Source organism: Panthera tigris, chromosome B4 (genome assembly GCF_018350195.1).
Source record: "Panthera tigris isolate Pti1 chromosome B4, P.tigris_Pti1_mat1.1, whole genome shotgun sequence".
Lineage (NCBI taxonomy): Eukaryota > Metazoa > Chordata > Mammalia > Carnivora > Felidae > Panthera > Panthera tigris.
Window position 1 is genome coordinate 55,004,176 of NC_056666.1, and position 22,427 is coordinate 55,026,602.

Below are 22,427 nucleotides of genomic sequence, written 5' to 3' on the forward strand. Positions count from 1 at the left end.
GATAATCAAATAATTCACACATATTTTTGGCAAGATTTGTGAGAAAAGTATAATCTGGCTATGGGATTACATTTTACATTCCTCCAGATTTGTATTATCTCATGAATACTAATTTTTTTCAGTTTACTTTTTATTTTGTATCCCTTAAAATTGAAATAGCCGATGACATTTATGACATTCAAGGTCTTGAGATTATGTATTATAAAAGAAAAAATATATACAGACATGGTCATTAAACCCCAGTCTTTGGAGTTTTGACCTTTATGCCACCTGGTATATTATCAAGACAACATAAAATATCTTTTGAAAACACTAATGTGATACTAAAATATATTGACGTTGAAAAATATACATTTGATGCATCTTTTTGATATAGTGATAAGCAAATGTTAAAGTTATTAGCTGTATTCATTATTTGTACATTCAAAGAGGATATTTATCATGGATTTAAGTAGTCAAGATTATATAAACCAGGCAGAATAAATTTCTTGAAGTAATCCAGTGGTTTTCTGTGCCTCATCACTACTAGGTTAAGAGCCAAGGCAAAGTGTTAATTGATGTTAAGGCAATGAAGCCAAAAACCCAATACTCCGTTGACACTAGTTCTCTTTCTGATTCTTACAACAAGAAAAAGGAAATTTGCCTGATGAAAAGGAGACAATTTTAGGGGCTTCTGGGCGGCTCAGTCAGTTGGGAGTCTAACTCTTGACTTTGGCTTAGGTGCTGATCTCAGGGTAGGGAGATTGACCCCTTTTGTCAAACTCTGTGCTGACAGCATGGAGCCTGCTTGGGATTCTCTCTCACCCTCTCTCTCTGCCCCTCCCTTACTCACTGTCTCTCTCACTCTCTCAAAATAAATAAATAAACTTTAAAAAGGGGGGGCACATGGGTCGCTCAGCCAGTTAAGGGCCCAACTTGGGCTCAGGTCATGATCTCACAGTTCATGTGTTCAAGCCCCGCATCGGGCTCCCTGCTGTCAGCAAACAGCCCACTTTGGATTCTCTGTCTCTCTCTCTCTTTGCCCCTCCCCAGCTCATGTGCCCATACATGCATGCTCTCTCTCTCAAAAATAAATAAACATTTATAAATAAATAAATAAATAAATAAATAAATAAATTGAGTAATTTTAAAGACCTAGATATGCTCTCACTAAGACCTTGCAAAATTGAAGACAAATTAAAAATTAAAAAATCATAAGATGGAAAAAACATGTTGTGTAATAGCTAATTGCTGCAGGTTGAGCTGATGAGCCCAAGAAAGCAGAATTCCTCACAAAACAAAATAAGCAAACAAAAAAACTGCACTTCTCTTTAGAGAAGATACCTCACTATATTGGTATGATTATAAAGATGAGTTTCCCCCATCGATCTTTTTAGGCAGAAAAAATTTAAAGAACAGAAAGTATTAAATTGTAATGCATAATGAAGTATGCAAGCACTATTGGTTGCCTATACAAAATTAATTCCCTACTTCTTCCATGCTTACAATATTTTGAGAATTTGAATTCCTATGCAAAAGTGGGCATATCCCTAACTCAGAAGTAAATCTTGCCTATCTAAGTCAGTGATGCATGAGGGCTGGGGCTTCCTATAGGTATGTGAGGGAGTTCTGAGTGGAGGCTTCTGGGAAAGATTTCTCTTCCCTTAAGAATAAGAAACTGGAGGAGACAATCTCTCTGTACTTCTCAATGTTGTGTTTAATTATGATGCTGAGAACTGCTGCAGATATTTTGTGAAGAGAGGTAGCCTGGGAAAGGAACCAATACACTAAGGATTGTAGATAAGAAAAACAAACTCTAAAGAACCAGGGTACTTTATGGTGTCATTAACCTTTAACTCCAGCTAGAACCTCCCTACCTCTGTACTTCATGTATGAGGTAATAAACATTTGTGACTTAAGCCATTTTGCATAAGGTTTTCTGTACCTACTAAAAGCATCTTGGAGCGCCTGGGTGGCTCGGTCGGTTAAGCGTCCGACTTCGGCTCAGGTCATGATCTCATGGTCCGTGAGTTCGAGCCCCACATTGGGCTCTGTGCTGACAGCTCAGAGCCTGGAGCCTGTTTCCGATTCTGTTTCTCCCTCTCTCTCTGCCTCTCCCCTGTTCATGCTCTGTCTCTCTCTGTCTCAAAAATAAATAAACGTTAAAAAAAATTTAAAAAAAATAATAAAAGCATCTTGATATATAAAGCAACAAGAATTTTGAATCTTTTCCTGGAAGGTAAAATAGATAACTACTTTGGGAGTTATGGAATTATGGAGAAGTATCTTGCAAAATAGTTGAGGATTGGGAGGAATAGATGAGCAAGAAATCAGCAAGGAGAATCCTAAGAAGGTTGTGCAGTGATAACTTCCATATGGCAGAGGCGGCTGGGAAGTTTTTGTGCTGAGCACTCTAACAATGTTCTATAACCCCAAACTGTCATTAAAACTCAGGAAATCTACAACAACCTTGTGCTATTGGTGATTTGAGAAATAAATGGAAAGAATACCTATCAATTAGTAATATGTTGCAGAGGAAGGACAGTAAACACCACAACAAGTTAAAAAGCGTTAAATCTCCTGATAACCAGGATACATACACCTCAACCATGCAAATTTTTCAAACCATTGGAAAGGTAGATGCAGGGGTTTTTAAAAAATATATACTGGAAAATAAAAACTAAAGGAATACTAAAAGATATTGTATTAGTACATAAAAATTCAAACAAATTTTAAGTGTATGTTATATAACACAATAAATAATATTGATAATTTTATTATATATCATAATATATTATCTATTTATAAATATCCAAGGGCAAGGATCTCCTTTCCTACACTCTCCTCAAAGGCTTTGCCCTCCTACCCTGATTCTCCATTTCCCACCATTGACTTCCTTATCATGGGAAGCCTTTCCCTAAACCAGCTGCCCCAGAGGTCACAGTCCACTTCTTTTGGAAATGAGGATTTCCTAAAACTGAAACCAGTTCACTGGAGACCTGGAAGTGAGCTGACAGTGAAATGTTTTTTCCCCTTAATTTTATCAGTTCCACATGATTCCAACGATCACCTTGGACCACCAAGCCTTGAGTGGTGTTGCCAATTGGCTTCCTTCCAGGCAGGGATTTTGTAGCTCTTTGAAAGAAAGAAAATTGTGTGTGTGTGTGTGTGTGTGTGTGTGTGTGTGTGTGTATGCCTGTCTATCTCTCACATTCATGCTTTGTCTTCTATTATCTTTGTTGAAGCTACAGGATGGGCAGGTTGTGGGTAGGGGAAAAGAGGAGCAAGAAGATTTTGTTGTCTCAAAATGAGAGCTCCCTTCTACTCTCTTTTATTTCTTCTGAGAGCTTTGGATTTGGAGGCCTGACCACTAGGCCATGGATTGCCTGAGCATAAAACCTGGAGATAGTTTTATATTGCTTGGGTGATGCCCAAGCAACACTTTTTGTCTCTGGTCAACTGCCTTCCTCAGAGAGAAGTGAATTGGTTGTTAGCTTCTGAGTTTTACCAAATAAAGTAGAATCCAAGAAGAAAGAAAGAAAAAAAATACATATATATAATACATATTATTATATATAATATACTATATTAGCAATATATATAATTATATATAAGATATGTGTATAATTATTGTATATAAAAATAAGTTTTGTATGTTTATTCACTAGGATATACTACAAATATCTGTTAGCATAACTTATTTAAATTCAAATCAAGAAATTACATTCATTATGCAAATACTATATATTATGTGATATGGATAATATAATGTGAAAAAGGCACTGTTCCTGTGTTTCAGGAATTGATAGGAATGGGGAAGGCAAACACATGCACAACATGCAACAATGTGTGCAAAAAATAAGTATAAAAAAAAAAGAATTTTAAGAGTGTAGAGAAAGGAGCAAATAACTACAAGTGGATATTTTGAAATTGCCTCATTAAGCAGAACCTTGAATATCAGCAAATGAGGATGAAGAAATAGACCTACCAGGTAAAGAACAAAAGATAAAGTTATGTAATAAAGGAATGAAGAGTATTCGTAGGAAACAATTTTATGTTGGTAGACAGTCCAGATGTCAATTTAAGGAAGGTCAAAGAGATTTTTATGTGTATGTTGGTAAGCCATGGGGGTTTTTGAGGAAAAGAATAACACAATGAGATGTATTTAAGGAAGTTAACTCTGACACAGTGTATGGTTGAATTGGCATTGGATAAGGCATACAAGAATAATAGTTTGCAGTATCTACGTGTGGGGTCCAGTTTAGAGTGATAACAGTGGAAATAAAAAGAAAAAGATGATGTAGGAAAAATTTTGAATATAGAATGGACAAAAAGAGGCACACAAATTTAATTCTAGGATTTTCAGCTAGATGACCTGAGAGAACTGTGATGCCATTGACTAAGATCAGGAACATAAAAGTATAGAGAAGGACAGTAATATAAGGGATTTCTTAGAAATATCCATGTGAAGATGACAATAGGCAAAGGAGAGAATAATCAAAAGAAGAGAAGCCAGGGATAAAGATGACAATTTGATAGTAATTCATTCAGATGAGACTATGAACTCAGATAAATTACAAAGAGGAAGAATGTAAATGGGGGGAGGAAAGCAAGGATGAGGAATGTCTAAATTTAAGATAGAAATATCCTGTTTGAAAATAGTGGCATAAAATTGGCATTTCTGCCTTCCTTTCCTGGAAATCATCCAAAACCAATGAAGAAAAAGAGAAACAAAACACTAAAGTTGTTTTTGGCAAAACTAGAAGACAGTTAAAACTCCAAACCATAAAATAGGTTAAAGAGCTTTCAAAATCAATGAGGATCAAGCAGGCAAATGCTCACAAAGAAACAGAGGGGGTTGGGGCGAATGCTGCAGCTGTATAGCTCAAAAGATCCAAAATAAAAGTACATTTCCTGGAACAGAGGCACACATACAAAGGTACAAAAACTTATATCCCAGGTCTACAATAATAGTTAGAAGGAACATGCATTAACTGCAGGAATTCAGTTTGGTTCCAAATATTGTTGAAGGCAAAGCCAAATGAGAAGTCATAGAAAGGAGCCATTTTTAATGAAGCAATCTGTCTCTACAGCAGTGGAAGAGAGATTTTATATTGTTAAACAAATAAACAAAACTTATGGTTACCTATCCAGCTATTCTGCCACAAAGTGTTGGTCCTCTCTCACTCCCTAAAACTCCTGCAAATAACTGGGGAAATGATCTGTTTCACTGATAAATTTTAAAAAATAAATTTGTTCAGGAGTCACATAAAGTACTAGATGGAGAAGGAGAAGAAGCAGAAGAAGAAAGGAAAAGGAAAATCAACTAACAAGTTAAGAACACTCACTAGAATAATGTTACCAAGGAGCAAACAAAAATTACCACCAGATATTTAACATACATGAGCAAATCTTAACTAAGCAATTACCTCTATAATACAAGAACATGGAGCAGTGATAGGAATAGTCTGAGCAATAATATCTATTGGCTTTCTAGGTTTCACTGTATGAGCTCACCACATGTTCACCTTGGGAATAGACATTGATATATGAGCATACTTCACATCAGCTACCATAATCATTACTATTTCCACAGGAATAAAAGTATTTAGCTGACTCACCACCCTTCATGGAGTCAACATTGAATGATCCCCTGCTATACTATGAGCCTTAGGCTTTATTTTCCTATTTACCATAGGAGGCTTACCAGGCACTGTATTAGCAAACTCTTCACTAGACATTGCTCTTTATGACACATACTAGTAAAACTCACTTCTACTATATACTATCAATAAGAGCAGAATTAGCTATTATAAGAAGGTTCATCCATTGATTGCCCCTATTTTCAGGATACACTCTTTGACAACACCTGAGCAAAAATCCACTATACAATTATATTTGTAGGTGGTAACACAACATTCTTTCCTCAACATTTCCTCATATTATCTGGAATACCTTGACGTTACTCTGAATACCCAGACACATATGCAACTTGAAACACAATTTCTTTTATAGGCTCATTTATTTAACTAACAGCAGTAATATTAATAATTCTTTGAGTTTGAGAAGTTTGGTGAAGAAATAGAAAGTGATAGAATATAAGCTGGGAGAAATCAGAAAAGAAGAGAAAATATAAAATCATTCACAAAACAAAATGAGTTGAAAGGAGCACAAGGGAAAATAGGTACTGCTAAAAATACAGTTGAAGACATAGAAGATAAAAATAAAGTGTGTCAGGGCACCAGGATAGCTCAGTCAGTTGAACTTCCAACTTCAGCTCAGGTCATGATCTTGCAGTTTGTGAGTTGGGGCTCCACATTAGGGTTGCCTCTCTCAGACAGTCAGCGCAAAGCCCGCTTCAGATCCTATGTCTCCCACTCTCTACCCTTACCCCACTTGTGTTCTCTCAAAGATAAATAAACAAAAAAAATTTAATTCTTTTTATTATGTTTATTTTTTGTAAATTTTAAAATTCTATTTCATTTTATTCTATTTTATCATATATATATTTTTTTAATTTTTAAACTTTTTCTTACATTTTTTTCTTTTCTTTCCTTTTTTTCTCTATTATATCAAGCTTTTCTCAACAACCAGACCAAAACACCTAGGATCTTGTTTCCTTTATTTGATTTTTTGTGTTGTTTTTAAGTTTTTAATTTTAATTTTGTATTTTATTAATTCTTTTTCTTTCTCCAAAATGACAAAAAGAAGAATTCACCCAAAAAGAAAGAACAGGAAAAAATGATACCCAGGGGCTTAATCAACACAGATATAAGTAGGATGTCTGAACTATAATTTAGAACTACAATAATAAGAATACTAGCTGGGGTTGAAAAAAAGCATAAAATACCTTTGTATGGAGATAAAAGAAGTAAAATGTAGTCAGGACAAAACTAAAAATGCTATAACCTAGATGCAATCTCAAATGCATGCCATGGCAGCAAGGATGGATGAAACAGAGCAGAGAATCAGTGATATAGAAGACAAAATTATGGAGAATAATGAAGCAAAAAAAAAAAAAAAAGAGGAAAATTAAGGCAAAAGAGCATGATACAAGAATTAGAGAACTCAGTGACTTATTAAAAAGGAATAACATCTGAATTAGAGGATTCCCAGAAGATGAAGAGATAGAAAAAGGGTTAGAAGGTTTATGTGAGCAAATTATAGTGGAAAACTTTCCTAATCTGCAGAAAGACAGAGACATCAAAATCCAAGAAGTACAGAGAACTCCCATTAGATTCAACAAAAATCAATCATCACCAAGGCATAGCATAGTCAAATTCACAAAATACACAGACAGGGAAAGAATTATGAAAGCAGCAAGGGAGAAAAGTCCTTAACCTATAAGGGAAAACAGAACAGGTTTGCAGCAGCCTATCCACAGAAACTGGGCAGGCTAGAAAGGAGTGGCAGGATATATTCAATGTGCTGAATTGGAAAAATATGCAGCCAAGAATTCTTTATCCAGCAAGGCTGTCATTCGAAGTAGAAGGAGAGATAAAGAGTTTGCCAGACAAACAAAAACTAAGGGAGTTCATGACCTCTAAACCAGCCCTGTAAGAAATTTTAAGGGGGACTCTCTGAGGGATAAAAGATGAAACAAAACAAAAAATACCAAAATCAACAAAGACTATAGAGGACAAGAGAACATCACCAGAAACTCCAACTGTACGGGCAACACAGTGGCAATAAATTCCTACCTTTCAGTACTCACTCTAAATGCCAATGGACCAAATGCTCCAATCAAAAAGACATACTTATGTATACATATATATAAGAAAATAAGATCCATCTACATGCTGTTTATAAAAGACCTATATTAGACATAAGGCACCTTCAGATTGAAAGTAAGGGGATGGAGAACCATCTATCATGCTAATGGTCGCCAAAAGAAAGCTGGAGTAACCATACTTATATTAGACAAACTAGATTTTAAAATAAAGACTGTAACAAGAGATGAAGAAGGGCATTATATCATAATTAAGGGATCTATCCACCCAGAAGACCTAACAATTGTAAACACTTATGAGCCCAATGTGGAAATACCCAACTATATAAATCAATTAATCACAAACATAAAGAAACTAATTGATAATAGTGCCATAATATTAGGAGACTTCAATAACCCACTTACAACAATAGACAGATCATCGAAGCAGAAAATCAACAAGGAAACAATAGCTTTGAATAATACACTGAACTGAATGGACTTAACAGATATATTCAGAACATTGCATCCTAAAGCAGCAGAATACACATTCTTGTCAAGTGCACATGGAACATTCTCCAGAAAAGATAACAAACTGGGACACAAATCAGCCCCCAACAATCACAAAAAGATCAAGATCATACCGTGCATATTTTCAAACCACAATGCTATGAAACTTGAAGTCAACCACAAGAAAACATTTGGAAAGACTATGAATACTTGGAGATTAAAGAACGTCCTACTAAAGAATTAATGGGTTAACAGAAGAAATTAAAAAGTACATGGAAGCCAATGAAAATTATAACAGGACAGCCCAAAACTTCTGGGATTCAGCAAAGGCAGTCATAAGAAGGAAGTATATAGCAATCCAGGCCTTCCTAAAGAAGGAATAAAAGTCTCAGATACACAACTTAACCTTACATTTTATTTTATTTTTTTATTTTTTTCAACATTTTTTATTTATTTTTGGGACAGAGAGAGACAGAGCATGAACGGGGGAGGGGCAGAGAGAGAGGGAGACACAGAATCGGAAACAGGCTCCAGGCTCCGAGCCATCAGCCCAGAGCCTGACGCGGGGCTCGAACTCACGGACCGCGAGATCGTGACCTGGCTGAAGTCGGACGCTTAACCGACTGCGCCACCCAGGCGCCCCTTAACCTTACATTTTAAAGATCTGGAAAAAGAACAGCAAATAGTGCCCAAAACCAGCAGAAGACAGAAAATAATATAGAGCAGAAATCAATGATATTGAAATTAAAAAAAAAACAAAAGAGTAGAACAGATCAATGAAACCAGGAGCTGGTTATTTGAAAGAATTAACAAAATTGATAACCCCCTAGCCAGACTGATCAAAAAGAAAAAGAAAAGAATCCAAATAAATAAAATGAAGAATGAAAGAAGAGAGATCACAACCAACACTGTGGAAATACAAACAATAATAAGAGAATATTATGAGCAATTATATGCCAACAAATTGGGCAATCTTGAAGAAATGGACAAATTCCTAGAAACATATATATTACCAAAACTGAAACAGGAAGAAAACGAAAATTTGAACAGATCCATAACCAGTAAGGAAATTGAATTAGTAATAAAAAATCTCCCAAAAAAACAAGAGTCCATGGCCAGATGGCTTTCCAGGGGAATTTTACTGAACATTTAAGGAGAGCTAACATCTATTCTTTTGAATCTGTTCCAAAAAAATAGAAATGGAAGGAAAACTTCCAAACTTATACGAGGCCAGAATTACCTTGATTCCAAAACCAAAGTCCTCACTAAAAAAAAGGAGAACTATAGTCCAATTTCCCTAATGAACATGGATGAAAAAATTCTCAACAAGATACTAGCCAACTGGATCCAACAATACATTAAAAGAAGTATCACCATGATCAAGTGGGATTTATACCTGGGATGCAGGGCTCGTTCAGTATCTGCAAATCAATGTGACACATCACATTAATAAAAAAAAAAAAAAGAATAAGGACCACATGATCCTCTCAACAGATACAGAGAAAGCATATGACAAAATACAGCATCCTTTCTTGATAAAAACCCCTCAAGAAAGTAGAGATAGAAGGATCATAGCTCAAGATTTAAAAGCCATATATGAAAGACCCACTGCTAATATCATCCTCAGTGGGGAAAAACTGATAGCTTTGTGTCAGGAACACGACAAGGATGTCCATTCTCATCATTGTTATTCAACATAGTGTTGGAAGTCCTAGCCTCAGCAGTCAGACAACACAAAGAAATAAAAGGCATTCAAATCGGCAAGGAGGAAGTCAAATTTTCACTCCTCAGAGACAATATGATACTATATGTGGAAAACCCAAAAGATTCCACCAAAAAACTGCTAGAACTGATCCATGAATTCAGCAAAGTCGCATGATATAAATATCAATGCGCAGAAATTGGTTGCATTTCTCTATACCAATAATGAAGTAGCAGAAAGAGAAATCAAGGAATCAATTCCATTTACAATTGCACCAAAAACCATAAAATACCTAAGAATAAGCCTAACCAAAGAAGTGAAAAATCTATACACTGAAAACTATAGAGAGCTTATGAAAGACATTGAAGAAGACACACACAAAAAATGGAAATACATTCTACGCTCATGGATTGGAAGAACAAATATTGTTTAAATGTTGATACTACACAAAGCAATCTACTTTTCAGTTCAATCCTTATCAAAGTAACACCAGCATTCTTCACAGCGCTAGAACAAACAATCCTAAAATTTGTATAGAACCACAAAAGACCCTGAATAGCTAAAGCAATCCTGAAAAAGAAAACCAAAGCTTGAGGCATCACAATCCTGTACTTCAAGCTGTATTACAAAGCTGTAATCATCAAGACAGTATGGTACTGGCACAAAAACAGACACTTTGAACAACAGAACAGAATAGAAAACCCAGAAAGGACCCACAAACGTATGCCCAACTAAGCTTTTACAAAAGAAGAAAGAATACCCAATGGAATAAAGACAGTCCCTTTAGCAAATGGTATTGGGAAAAATGGACAGCAACATGCAGAAGAATGAACCTGGACCACTTTCTTACACCACAAACAAAAATAAACTCAAAATGGATGAAAGACCTAAATGTAAGATGGGAAGCCATCAAAATCCTAGAGGAGAAAGCAGGCAAGAACCTCTTTGACCTTGGCCACAGCAACTTCTTACTCAACGTGTCTCCGTAGGCAAGGGAAATGAAAGCAAAAATGAACTACTGGGACCTAATCAAGATAAAATCTTCTGCACAGCAAAGGAAACAATCAGCAAAACTAAAAGGCAATTGACAGAAAGGGAGAATATATTTACAAATGACATATCCAGATAAAGGGTTAGTGTCCAAAATCTATAAAGAACTTATCAAACTCGACACCCAAAGTACAAATAAACCAGTGAAGAAATGGGCAAAAGACATGAATAGGCACTTTTCCCAAGAAGACATCCAGATGGCTAACAGACACAGGAAAAAAATGCTCAACATCACTCATCATCAGGGAAATACAAGTCAAAGCCATAATGAGATACCACCTCACATCTTTCAGAATGACTAAAATTAACAATTCAGGCAATGACAGATGTTGACAAGGATGTAGAGAAATAGGAACAATTTTGCACTGCTGCTGGAAATGTAAACTGGTGCAGCCACTCTGGAAAACAGTATAGAGGTTCCTCAAAAAAAGTTAAAAATATAACTACCCTATGACCCAGCAATTGCACTACTAGGTTTTATCCAAAGGATATAGGGGTGCTGTTTCAAAGGGGCACATGCACCCCAATGTTTATAGTAGTGCTGTAGACAATAGCCAAATTATGGAAAGAGCTCAAATGTCCATCCACTGATTTATGGATAAAGAAGATGTAGTATAGATATACAATGGAATATTACTCGGCAATCAAAAAGAATGAAATCTTGCCATTTGCAACAACGTGGATGGAACTAGAGTGTATTATGATAAGTGAAGTTAGTCAGAGAAAGACAAATATCATATGACTTCACTCATATGTGGAATTTAAGATACAAAACAGGTGAACATAAGGTAAGGGAAGCAAAAATAATGTAAAAACGGAGAGGGGGACAAAACATAAAAGACTCTTAAATACAGAGGACAAACTGAGGGTTGCTGGAGGGGTTGTGGGTGGGGGAATGGGCTAAATGGGCAAGGGGCAGTAAGGAGGACACTCGTTGGGATGAGCACTGGGTGTTATATGTAGGTGATGAATCACTGGATTCTACTCCTGAAATCATTATTGTACTACATGCTAAGTAACTTGGATGTAAATTTTAATAAATAAATAATTTTTTAAAAAGAACCCTTGTGACTACACTGGCCCCGCCTGAATAATCCAGGATAATCCACTCAGCTCAAAATCCTTAAATTAATTGCAGCTGCAAAACCGCTTTTACCCATGTATCATATTCACAGGTTCTGGGGATTAGGATTTGGCTTTGGCAAGCTTATATTCAGCCCACTGTGCCTTCCTTCAGCAGAACACAAATGCCTTCATGAAAACACAGATAAATGAGTACTTCAAGACGCATCACCATTTTTGTCAATCATTGACCAATATGATTAAGTTTGGAATCAAACTAATAATTGTAACCTAAGTATCAGCTGTTTCTAAGTCCTCAGAGTCCTTGAACCTGCTGTGGCTACCCAGTACTTCAAGATTTAAATAAAATTTGCTCAAACTCCCATTGCACATGTAGTTGGATATCCATTTTCCTTTTGAGTGTCTCCAAGAACTCCTGGGAGGCTTGCATTTCTCCTGCTCATCACTAGCTCAGATTTCCTGCTTTTGCAGCATTCTCAATCCCACTCTACACATCCCATCTTGTGCATTCTATCCACTTTACACTCTTTTCCACATGCCCCACATGGCCCTGAGGACTACACTCTCCCAACCCATGCCCTGGGCCCTCACAGAGGCTGTGTGAGTAGCCGACTCTAGCTGAAGACAGGAAGGCACAGAAGGTGTTTACAGAACAGCACAGATAGCACAGCAAGCATCTTAAATATGCTCTAACTCCAGCTCATCCAGGTCATGCTATTTACCTTTTCTACCCGAAATTTCATCTTTTTTACTCAATGAGCCTCTTGAGGCATTGTGCATTTAAAAAAAAATGATCAATAATGTTCTTATAAAACACGAAACATTGTGCCAGTTCATGAACTAACATTTTTTTCTCTAATACATAAATATTTCTATAATCCCCCATATAGGACCTTTACCATATGCTATTCACTGTGGTAAATGTTTTCTGTATGTTGTGACTTAGTCCTCAAAATAATCTTATGATGTAGTCGTTATTATTATCAAGCCTATCAGATGGATGGGAAAATTTAGACTTGTAGAAGGTAAATAATTTCTCAAGGTCAATCTAATAAGTGGTAAAAGGAAGATCTGAACACATAGACCACTGAGCATACAACATAGACACTGTGTTCTCTGAAGAATATTTCAATTCCACGCAAAGATCTTCTGCACCCCACCCACACATAACATTGTGGCAGTTGGAGAAATGGGCAATGTGTTAACTGGGGCATTCTGGTATTTCTGGCTTCCTCTCAGGGTCATAGACTCCTACGTGCTTGAAGGGAATGTGCTGGTCAGTCCCATGCCCATGCAGAACAGAAGCAGTGCATGTGACCAGGAAACTGGGCAACTTTGTGACATCTTCTGTAGATTACTTATCCTTGTCCATAGCCTCCTTTTCCCCATAATGGACTCCTGCAGGAATGGGGCTGGACCTACAGGCTGGGTCCTATTGATTTGAGCCTATGTGACCTGTGGTTAGCAGCTATCTTCTGCTCAAGGCATATCCAGGGACAATGATCTGGTCAGACGATCCACCCTTTTCATATTTTCTGATCAGGGTGACATTCTGATCAGGGTGTCTCTACTTGCTGGGTGGCTTCTTTTGGAATACCTCCTTCTTGCCGTATCCCAGACTTAGTGCCTTTACAGCAAGTGCACAGTGAATAGTGGAATTCTTCATTGGCCCTATTTCAGTGCTGATGTTTTCAGCACTACCTCACTCTTATGTTCTCATTATTTCCATAGCTTTTCACCATTTTGCCCTCAAAACCCCCTATACCAGAGAAGTGACCATGCTACAGACACGTTTGTTGCTAGATCCTGTCTATTCTGAGTCTGTATGTCCTCTGTTCTTTCCTTTCCCCAGCAGGTCAGACTTTAACTACTAAATCGTTACAAAAAAAAAAAAAAAAAGTCATTCCAGACTGTTCTCATAGCATAGGGGTTTGAATCCAGTTTGGAGGGTTTGAGACTGCATTCAAATCTCCCCCTGCCCACTTGCCAGCTGTGAGACTTTGAACAAGAGTTAAAGTTACTTGGAGACTTCAGTAAGGCTCAGTTTTATTATCTTCAGTCAGAGGTGATGTTAAGTGGTCAAGAATAATTGTAAGGATGAAATGAAATAATGTATACAAAGACCAGAAGTCTGCATGACACAGAAGTTCTCAGTAAATGTTAATTATGATTAAGAATACATTCCTGGGGGTGCCTGGGTGGCTCAGTTGGTTAAGCACCAGACTTCGGCTCAGGTCATGATCTCACGGTTTATGGGTTCGAGCCCCATGTCAGGCTCTGTGCTGACAGCTCGGAGCCTGGAGCCTGCTTCGGATTCTGTGTCTCCCTCTCTCTCTGCCCCTCCCCTGCTTGCACTCTGTCTCTCTCTATATATCAAAAATAAATACACATTAAAAATTGAAAAACAATACATGCCTGTAGAGAACGGCCATTTTCCATTAACATTATCAAAGTGATGGTCAGTTTTAATTCACTGCATTGCAGAGTATTGTTCCAGAAGATTCTCCTTTCAATGCTAGGCAAAAATTTCTCTTATTTTGTAGGACTTAAATCTGGTCTTTGAGGGGCCAGGTCCATAGCTTTATGGAACACTAAATCCTGATTTCTTCCTGACCCACCTGACATTCTTTTTTTTTTTTTTTAATTTTTTAAGTTTATTTGTTTATTTTTAAGAGAGAGAATGGGCAGAGAGAGAGGGAGAGAGAATCGCAAGGAGGCTCTGCACTATCAGCACAGAACCTGGCACGGGGCTGGAACTCACTAACATCGAGATGACAACGTGAGCTGAAATCAAGAGTCAGATGCTTAACAGACTGAACCACCCAGGGATCCAGCCCTGACATCCTCTGTAACAGAGGATGGCACCTCTGTCAGTTACAGTTTACCTGCTTCATCTCCCATCCCCACCTTCTATCCTACGCCAGTCACAGAACAATGGTTGTGTGTGCCTGTAAGGATCTGATACTTTGTTTTTAGTACCGCAAACAGCTGTACTACCTCCAGGCCATACCCTATGAACTCTTCCCACAGAGCTCTAAGACTGAAGTAACTAAAGTCCTTCCTGACTCTGAGCTCAGCATTCTGAGGCATCTCCCTTTCTTTCTCCTCCTAAATCGTTATCAGTATGAATTTGGCAGGGAGAGGCAGATAAAGGTCCAGAGAGTCCTTCAAGTCTTACAAATAATCCAAGTTTCCACAGTGGCATTTCCCCGCAGATTAAACTTTCTCTCGCTTGCTCCACAGAAGTTTTCAAGTTTATTTTCTGCAGTTCCTTTCCACCCTGCTTTTTGGAGTAATTTCCTTGGCATTAACAAATCCATGTGTGTGTTTAATCATTTGATTTAAATTCAAAAAAGGATATGTTCATTCGAGGTATCAAATGCCAATTCAAATCTTAATAATTACAAGGCCGTAAACACCAAACCGTTAGCAATTTTGTTTACTGTGGAAGCCCTCTTATTCAGGATTCTTTCACACTGCTTATTATCTCTTCTCCTCAAGGGAGGCGCATCCTGAGTTATGTGCCAGCAATAGGGTCTGGCTATGGTTGAAATTTCTCCCCTTCAGGCACTGTCATCACACTATCTGGGAACTCCTATGATTTGAGGACCATGTTGGTTCTATCATGGGCTTATGAAAATTCTACCAATTTTTTGCCTATTTGGAAGTTTTAATCTAGTCTTCTGGGGATCCTTCTCAGGAATCTGAGGTCAGGGTGGACACCCTCTTTTCTTCAACAAGTAAAAAGAATGGGTAAGGAAGAAAAGAAAGAAGGAAGGGAAGAAGGAGAGAAGGAAGAAGGAATGGGAGGAAGGAAGGATGGCCCAACTCCTAGGTTATGGTGATTTTAAAAATATGCCTACAAATTCTTTGATGTGCCACCCCAAAATTGGAGTCCAGTTTCCCTCCCCTTGAGTGTGGGCTGGACTTAATGACTCACTTTTAACAAAAAAAAAAAAAAAAAAAAAAAAAAAAGAACAAAAGTGACAGTGTGCAATTTCAAAGACTAGGCCTTTAACAGACACTATCGTTTCCACCTTGGTTGCTCTGTTTCTCACTCTCTCTTGAATCACTTGCTCTGGGGAAAACAGCTGCCATATTGTGAGCTGCTCCAAGGAGAGATCCATGTGGCAAGGAACTGAGGGAGACCTTTGGCCTTTGTCAGCAAAGACCTGAGGACCTTGGTCCAATAGCCCACAAGAAACTGAGGCCTGCCCACAGTCATGTGGGTGAACCATGTTGGAATTGCATTATCTAGCTCTTATCAAGGCCTGAGATGACTGTGGCTCCATTTGAGATCTTAAGTGAAACCTCATGAGAAACTCTGAGATAGAACCCAGCCCTTTGACCCTTGGAAACTGTGAGATATAAGTATTTGTAGTTTTAAGCTGCTATATTTTAGGTTAGTTTATTATACAGCGAGAGATAACTTAAACATAACTAGTAATAGTTGCCAGAATACCCAGATAGCACTGAAATTTAATTTGGATTCAAAGGAAGATAATCAGTACATTTTGATCAAGTAATTTCATTTCTAGAAATCTGTTCCAGGAACTATCACCTACATAATTACAAATTTATATGCAGTTACTAGGGATTATTACCTTATATAAAAATTTCAGCAATAAGGGATTGTGAAATAAATTATATTCTGTCAACTTACAGTGATTTTTAAATAATGCTTAACAATAAGTTTAAAGAGTTTATAATGCAATATATATAAGCAAAAACAGAATATAAAACATACATATATTGTAATTATAACTCAGTAAAAATCTATACATTAAAACTCTAGTTACAAAGTGTTACCTTTGCTCCAGCAATAGAAGTAAAGTCTCCAGGAGCTGTAGGTCTCTAGCAATTGCAACTGTAAATGACAGCCAGGAATTTCATTTTCATGAGCATATATTCCTTAGACACTCAAAGAAATACAAACAGAAAGGGGAATTCTTTTTTTTTTTTTTTAATTTTTTTCAACGTTTTTTATTTATTTTTGGGACAGAGAGAGACAGAGCATGAACGGGGGAGGGGCAGAGAGAGAGGGAGACACAGAATCGGAAACAGGCTCCAGGCTCCGAGCCATCAGCCCAGAGCCTGACGCGGGGCTCGAACTCACGGACCGCGAGATCGTGACCTGGCTGAAGTCGGACGCTTAACCGACTGCGCCACCCAGGCGCCCCAGAAAGGGGAATTCTTACAGGACTGGATTCTTTCATCCCTGGAGACTGACTGCTAGATTTAGATGTTTGTGTGACTTCATTCCTACCCACTTGCTGGTGAGATTAAACAACATTAAAAAATTATAATGAGTCCTACCATTCACCAATCTTTTATTATGTGCTAGATTCTGGGCTAGGCACTTTTATGATATCTCAATTAATTCTAGCATTAAAAAAAAAATGGTCCCACTTAAGCCAGAACTTAAATTTATACCTGGCTGTTAGATGGCACCATGGTACAGATTAGGTATAGTGCATGATATACCTTCCACAGTTTTTATACAAGTTAAACTAACCTACACAGAGGCAGAAGGAAGCATCTGGTAAAATAATTCACCTAGTGTCTGTGGTGGGGGTTCATTTACATACACATGCCTGGGGGACTGAGAGGGAACTCTCAAAGGGGATAGTTGGGCCCCTGAAACAAAATTCAACAGAGGGAAAGAATGAGTCTGGAATTAAGACGTTGGATTCTCTGACAGCCCCAGAGAGATGTTATCTTACAGGACAAAGACTTTCCAGGTGTGATTAAATTAAAGACTTGACATGAGAAGATTATCAAGGATTATCTGAGTGGGCCCCAAATTCAGTCATAAGTGTTCTAATAAGAAAGAGGCAGAGAGAGATTACAAACAGGAGAAGAGAAGATAATATAACCATGGAGGCAAAGTTTGGGGTGATGCAGCCACAAGGTGAAGAATTCAAGCTGCCTTCAGAAACTAGAAAAAGTGGGGCGCCTGGGTGGCGCAGTCGGTTAAGCGTCCGACTTCAGCCAGGTCACGATCTCGCGGTCCGTGAGTTCGAGCCCCGCGTCAGGCTCTGGGCTGATGGCTCGGAGCCTGGAGCCTGTTTCCTTCTGTGTCTCCCTCTCTCTCTGCCCCTCCCCCGTTCATGCTCTGTCTCTCTCTGTCCCAAAAATAAATAAAAAATGTTGAAAAAAAAAATTAAAAAAAAAAAAGAAACTAGAAAAAGCGAGGAATGGTTTCTCCCCTAGAGCCTCCAGAGGAGCCCTGTCCTGCTGACACCATGATTTTAGCACGGAGATACTGATTTCAGACCTCTGGCCTCCTGTACTGTGAGAGAATAAATTTCTGTTGTTTTCAGCCACCGCGTTAGTGGTAATTTATTAGGGCAGCCATAGAAAACTAATACACTAGTTCTCTTGAAGACTTTTGTGTCCATATTTACATGGGATATTGGTCTGTACTTTTCCTATGATCTCTTGTCTGGTTTTGGTACCACATTAACCCACACACTGGAACATGTGCCCTTAAAGTCCATCTTCTCTTCTATTAGCCAAAGCCAGTCCTGCCACCTAGAATTAGATCACATCTCCTGTGGTCTACCAAAGGACAGGCAGTAATTCTTCCCTCTTTCTTCTGCATCAATATTTTTTTCCTTTTCCAATTCCCCTTATCACCATGCAAAGATGCTGTTATTTCCCACCTCTTAAGGAATAAAAGCCTCTTTTGACCCCATTTAGCCCTTCCACTCCTGCCCTTTTCCTCTTTTGTCCTTACCCCAAAATTCTTTAGTTGCCTGTACTCACAATCTCTGCCTTATCTCCTCCCATTTCCTCTTTCATCCACTCTGGTTGCGGGTTTGCCACAACCAAGCCTGTGGACCTGCTTTCCTTAATATTACTAATGACTCCACATTGCTAAATATAACAGCCTCTGTTTATGTGATCATCCTGGCATTTGATATAATTGATCACGTTTTCTTCCTCCAACAATTTTGCTCATTTTGATGCCAGGCTACCACACTGGTTACCTTTCTAAATTTTGGCCATTCTTTTCATTTCTTGCCTCCTTTTCATTTCTTGAACTTCTACATGGTAGAAGTCCCCCAGGCTCAGTCTTTGGACTTCTTTTCTATCAACTTTTCATTTTACCTGATCTCATCTAGTTCCTTGTCTTTTCTATCTACCATCACCTGCTACATCTCATCTAGTATTATGGGTTTGAATAACTGTATGCTGATAACTCCAAAGTTACATTTATCCCTTAGACCTCTCTTGTGAACTACAGACCATATATTCAGTAGCCCACTTTTATATCTCTTGGATGTCTAACATGCGTTTCATAATGACATACACAAAACAGAATTCCTAATTTTTCTCTTAAATTGGTCCTTTTATAGTCTTTTCCATCTCAGTTAATAACAGCTCCCTCCTGCTAACAGTCAGGCCAAACATCCTGCTGTCTGTCAGCAAATTATATTAGTTATACTTTTAAGATATATTCAGATATTAAACTCTTTACATCATCTTCAGTTTGTTTTTCGAATGTCCAGAAAAGTACCTGACACACAGCAGTCATGCAATAATGATTTGTTGAAAGAATGAACAAAGTCATTTATGTCATATCCCTGCTCTTTATCAATTCCTTAGCACAGCTTGGCCCATAATACCTTGATGTGCTGTAATGGGGTCCATGTGTTCGTCTCTTCTTGCACATTTGTTTTTGTTTTTGTTTTCTGTTTTTTGTTTTTGAGAGAGAAAGAATGAGTGGGAGAGAGGCAAAGAGAGGATCCCAAGCAGGCCCTCCACCATCGGCACAGAGACAGATGCAGGGCTTGAACTCATGAACTGTCAGATCATGAACTGAGCCAAAACCAAGAGTCAGACACTTAACTGACTGAGCGACCCAGCCACCCTGCATGTTTTGCCACTAACCAGCAAGCATCATCGCTCCAATTATAGTGACCTACTTAAAGTTTCCCCATTTATAATGCTCTTTCATTCCTCTGTGCCTCCCACAATGCTGTTCCCTCAGCATAGAACATTCTTCTGCTTTAACAGTATTTCAAGAGTTATCTTAGCCAAGAAAAATCTCATTCTCACCTAAATACTTCTTGGCCTACCTCAGCACATGCACTTCCTTCACTATACAAACCACACTCTACAGGGTTTGCCTGTCTTCCCATCAGAATTCTAAGCTCTGTGTCTTGGTCTTCTTGCTTTGGTATTTCTAAAGTCCAGCACAACACCCACCTTACAGAATGCAATGAATGTGAACAAGTAATGAATGAAAGGACTCCTCTGTGCATTATGTTCACATACAGAACCATAAAACAAGAGTTAATATAAAAATATGTTCTTTCACTATAAATATGAATGAATTATTATTTGGCAACAACACTTCACACTCATCTCTAAGGGAAGGATGAATCCGAATATTTGCTTTGAGGGTTGTTTATTTTTATTCCTCCACACTAATCTAAAGGCAAGCTAACATTTTTTCCCCTGGTAAGTCATTCTTTCTCTTAAAAAAAAAGTTATTGTATTGCGATAAAAATACTTAACCTGAGATCTATTGTCTTAAATTTTTGAGTGTATGATACATTATTGTTGACTATACGTACAATGTTGTAGAGCAGATCTCTAGAGTTTATTCATCTTGCTTAACTAAAACTTTATGCCTATTGATTAGACAGAAAAATACATTAAATAAGCATTCTCTAATTTTACTGAAAAATATATTTTTTAAAAAAATGTTTATTTATTTTTGAGAGAGAGAGAGTGCGTGCAAGTGGAGGAGGGGCAGAGAGAGAATTTCAAGCAGGCTGTGCACTGTCAGTGCAGAGCCCAGTGCAAGGCTTGAACCATGACCTGAGCTGAAATCAAGAGTAGGATGCTCAACTGACTGAACCACCCAGGTGCCCCTGAAAAAAATATTTATCATACTTCCATGTGCCATATATGGAACTAGAGGAATTATATTCCACTTTTACTACCATGCTTTCGCTGTCTTGCTCTCTCTCTCAAGATTGAAATCAGCCACTTCTGAAGTCTAACCAAAATTGTACTGTAACAATACAAAGAACACAAAATGCTTTATTATCATAAGACTGCAACTATAAACAAAAGAATGTGTGGGCAGAGACTGGGAAAGTAATACGAAATGCAGTTCCCTGACATTTACTGAACACATACTCTGACTCACACAGTATTCTAGATGCCATTACAAAGAAGGAACAGTCTTCCTGGAGTAGTCCACGCTCTCACAGCATTTATGCGAATTGCTGCAATCCCTTTGATAAGTAACATCAGTGGCACCTGTCATGTCTCCACTTTGGAGGACACCAATGTGTCACAGGAGTCAAACTACTGTGGTGCTGGAGGCCCAGTAGGGTTTATGGAACCCTAGAGAATTACTGTGGAGAATGTCAGCTGTATCGGTAGTGGGAACTAAGGTTGTTATTGAGGTGGAAAGGAAAAAGAGTTGTGGTGTGTAAAAAGCAGTAGATGTCCTCCTCACATGGTTACCAAAAAAAAAAAAAAAAAAAAAAAATCAGTTGGTGTCTCTGAAGCACAATAACTGCAAGGGTTCTATTCAAAGAGCCAGTGAGTGGGGGCAAATTGACCATTTGGCCTAGACTTCTGGGATGGTTCTTGGAGCCTATATCCTCTCTCCAGGCATGCACTGATATATTCATAGCCATCCTTCCCCACATTTGCCAGTGTAGCACCTTCTCCCAGAACCAGTCCCTGGAAGCGTTAGTCCATCAGCCACCTCACAGCCAAAGAGAAGTGAAGTTTCCAGTGCCCCTCCTAAGACCTAAAACACTAGAGGCTTGTTGTCTCCCTTTCAGAAAGAGTCAAGACCTGAGAAGCACAAAGGCCTTTTTACCCCCCTTGATAAGAAACAGCAATACCACTTCCCATTCCTTCTGGATATGTTAGTCTCTATGAGACAAGGAGATTCTTTGTATTTCTAGATTCAGGCTTGCAAAGTGGTGAAAAACAAAATGTGTGTTAGGTCAGAAACACTTTCCCAAAAATCTATAAAAAAGAGATTGTGTGTGCATGTGTATACATGGTTTTGAACTTCTTGGTGGATCAAGAGGTCTAAATGATACCATCGGGGCTCTTTCTCTCTTCTCCCTGCATGTTTTGGCCCTGCTTTCTTCTGTGTGAACATCTGTCTCTCAGCCCATTTCAGAACAGCAACCCCCCCACTCTCCCTCCCTCATCCTGCCCTGAGGAGTCAGAGTTATAGTGTTCTTAGTACCCGAAAACTCAGCAAGAGAAAAATCCTTTCCTCTCCAGAGTCTCTGGGAAGGATTCCAATGGGCTCTGCTTGGTCACATGCCCCTCCCTAGACCACAGCTAAGTCAGGCAGATGAGATACTATATTGACCAGCTCAGGTCACACACCCACGGCTGCAATGC

At 38.2% G+C, this 22,427-nt stretch overlaps 1 pseudogene; it reads left to right on the plus strand.

The window, feature by feature from the left end:
- The window catches only part of LOC122240520, a 48,363-nt pseudogene extending 42,325 nt beyond the window's left edge, over positions 1-6,038 (plus strand).
- Positions 6,039-22,427: the final 16,389 nt, after the last annotated feature.